Raw genomic sequence first — 3,981 nt, 5'->3', positions numbered from 1 at the left:
TAATCTCCCCCTAGTTGGCATGCACTTCAAAAGGACCCGGCTATGCCCCAGACGGGAAATTTTTTCATATATCAATGACACTAATATTAAATAAGAGAAACAAATCTTATATTAATAAAGGATCTTAATGTACAAAATAGTATTGTAACCAAGTTGGGGGATTTAAAATGAAAATTTTTAAAGATAATCTGAAGGTCCTGACTACCAATATGATGTTCATTGTACAAGCACAGTAAGGTGGTTCATAACACGTACAGGGAGATAATTCTGTAAAAATAACATTTTAATCACATACATGTACAAATTTACATGTATGCATTGTATTGTTAAAGGAAGGAAACATTAAGTTTCTCAATGATCAAAATTCTTGTTTATCAAACTTCTATATTTTTTATTTAAATAAGACAGGGAAAAGTTATTAAATTAAACAATTTGAGTTATCCCTCTTTGTACAGAATGATTATCTCCTTCCAAGCATGCAACTATTTTATAAAATTTCTGCCAAATTTCATATTCATTTTTAAATTATTTTTGTAAAGGTGGGAAGTGGTCCTTGCAACAGATTGTATTCTATTAAATGAGAAGACATCAATTTGTGTCTTCTTTTCCTTCCACAATAAATTATTTAATCATCTTGCTTCTGTGTCCTGTAGGTACCATGCATAGTCGCATTTGTCATTCTTGCTTATGGTTTTTCCATTTGGGTTACTATGGGAGGAAAATGAAAAGAAAGAAATTACCATGAATCTAAAAGAACACTGGACATAAGTTCATGTTTAAGATACTTTATATACCTTTCCTGAAATTCTCAAGTCCTAAAAGCTTTCACATAAATTCAACCTACAACATTTTACATACTTTGAACAAGGCTCTAAATACCAGTGATTTTACATGTGCATTGTAGTGTACTTGATTTTTTGTGGTCTTGAAAGAACACTGGTCAACTAGGGAAAAAAATATCTCTTTACATTGTATACTCTCTCTGAGTTCACTTTCAATACACATTTTGAAATACAAACTGATAATAAAATATCATAAAAATGACAATACACATTTGTAATGACTTTTAAAATTCTTAGTCAAGGTCATCACTTTTAACTTTTTTTTAAGCATAAACATACATGTACATGTACATTGTACACTATTTACATTGTATATAAGAATCAATAGATTGCTGTCAAGATGTCAGTGGTTTGTAGTTTGTAGGCCACAATTTATATTATTGAATAAACCAAGGCACAACCTTGGTGCCTCTAGTTGTATATTTGAAGTAGGGAAATATATTCCTAACTTGATTTTAAGTTTATATCACTATTAGGGTGGTTTTGAACAACCTTGACTGGCTGTTTAACCTTTGCATGGTCAGTCAAAATTTATATATACAGTTCAAGTTAATGAAGGTGTCTGGTCTTTTGTTAAAACACTTAATCATGACAATTTCAAAGCAAATAGGTTGAAATGATCTATTAAAGCTATAGTTTGGGTAGTAAATATTAAATGGATGTTTGTAAAGTTGGGCCTCTTTGGAAGTGATTTTATTTTTAGATGTAATACAGAATTTGTTTGTTATTTTCTTTGTATCTTGGGAGTTTAAAGTGATTTCCAAAGAATTATAATTGCTATTTAAGGTTGTAGATCTTTACAATATATAGTATTTCAACTTTAATTGCTCAAAGATATGTGCAAAATTGAATAAGCAATATCGGTTAAATAAACCCTTTGTGGTCATGGTCAGTTTTTTTTTATTCTTGAAATATTTTTTTGGACTTTGAAGTTTTTGGTGTCATCATCAACAGTTGTTTAAGTTTGTGATTAGGTCAGCTTATGCTTATGGATAACCAATTACGGTAAGTCAATATATTTGGTATGCAGGTGCAATAGCATTGGCAAATCTCATTTCCTTTGAAATTACCCTGCCTCTGAGCCATGGTCCATTGAATAATTTGTTTTTGACATTAGTATTGTTTTATCAAAATAATTAAAAGTACAGTCTACATGTATGTCAACAGTTAATGATTTGAATAAGCAATATCGGTTAAATAAACCCTTTGTGGTCATGGTCATTTTTTTTGTTTCTTGAAATATTTTTTGGACTTTGAAGTTTTGGTGTCATCATCAACAGTTGTTTAAGTTTGTGATGAGGTCAGCTTATGCTTATGGATAACCAATTACGGTAAGTCAATAATATTTGGTATGCAGGTGCAATAGCATTGGCAAATCTCATTTCCTTTGAAATGACCCTGCCTCTGAGCCAGGGCTTCCAAAATTTTTCTGAGCCAGCCGGACATTTTATATCTGAACCGAAATTTTAATTCCTAAGACAAAGTCACAAAATGTAATTATGGTAATCAGATGGCCATCCCAATGATTGACATTAAATTAAAATCGATATTAAACTTTACTTTGATATGAATTTGATGTTCTGACATAAACTGTTAAAATTGGCATTGCATCATTCAAAGTGTGCACATCAGCGTGCTCATATCTGCATTAGACTCTTTATTTGTGCAAAATGAAGTTGTCTAGAACTTTATTTTCGTTTTTAAAGTCACATTTTTCAAAACTGGATGTTGACTTGACAATGGTAAAACATGGACCATAAACGGATACGTAAAATCCGTGTACGTTACATAGAACTACTGAGCGAAGAAGCTCTTTCCACGTTATTTCTTCAACAAAATACTTGAAATGAACGTTAGATACAGGTATCAATGATACTTTTAGCATTTTTGAAGAAATGTAGGATGCATAATTGAATTTCCTACCTGTGCACATGCGCACACATGTTCTTGTTCATACAACGTCGTGCAGACGATTTTTCATTTAAAACGTTTTATATATTTTAAATCAGTTAGATACAAGCTGCTGAAATGTACGAAAATAATTGGGAATGGACCGATTAAATTATACAATGTCCGGTACTAACTGAAAATAGTTTACCTGTCACCTGAATAGGTAGTTTTCAGCTGTCCAACAACTATAATTAGCCTTGATTATAATTAGAAAGTATTGAGGTAGGGGTTGTTTTGATAGTAATTAATCATCATGTCACTTTTATGACCGGAAATGTATGGCTGTTAAAGGCAAAATGTTGGGTCAAAAAGATCGTGAATTTATATTTTAAAATGACCGAAAAAGTCTTTGAAACTAAAAAGTATATGACCGTTTCATGCTTTGCCCAGCTGGTCTTTTACCGGACATTATACAAATGACCGGCATATATGACCGTTTTGGAAGCCTTGCTCTGAGCCATGGTCCATTGAATAATTTGTTTTTGACATTTGTATTGTTTTATCAAAATAATTAAAAGTACAGTCTACATGTATGTCAACAGTTAATGATTTGAAATTTCAAAATATTTTAAAAGGCTTATTTCATATATACTATAGCTACTTTGTATACATTTTATATCTTTCAGAGTTCTTAAATTTATATAAAAAATGTATAAGGTATTAGCATGAAAAAAGTCAGACTGGTTCCCTTAAAAAACTGTTTTTCTGAAGAAATTAGAAAAGATGTATACAAAATCAAGAATTAATATCATGAACATATAATTAGGAACAAAGATGGTCAGGTTAATGAAAGATGCATTTCCCTGTCACTTCTGTTGGAGTAAGCTTAAGCATAAATGTTTCAAATAAATATAAATGTACTTGCTGAAATTTCTAACAAAATCTTACCCCCAGTTGAAATTTAATCTTGTGACATAATTGGTAATTTATATGAAAATCGCTTCGAGAATTTATTAAGTTCAAAGAATACTTAGTACATAAAATATTTGGAATCATAATAAAGACCAATCTTTGAAAAGAGTTTATAGAATGTGTACATTTTAATAGCTAGTTCAAGGACAAAAACATAATTTTTCCCTTTTATAGTATACAAATAATTTGTTTAGATAAACTTTAATTGATTTAATTCTTATCAATATGTAGATCAAACCCATGTCAATCATAGAAATTCATACAAAAGGCAATACAC

This window comes from Mytilus trossulus, chromosome 2, assembly GCF_036588685.1.
Source record: "Mytilus trossulus isolate FHL-02 chromosome 2, PNRI_Mtr1.1.1.hap1, whole genome shotgun sequence".
Taxonomy (NCBI): Eukaryota; Metazoa; Mollusca; class Bivalvia; order Mytilida; family Mytilidae; genus Mytilus; species Mytilus trossulus.
This window is presented reverse-complemented; position numbering follows the sequence as displayed.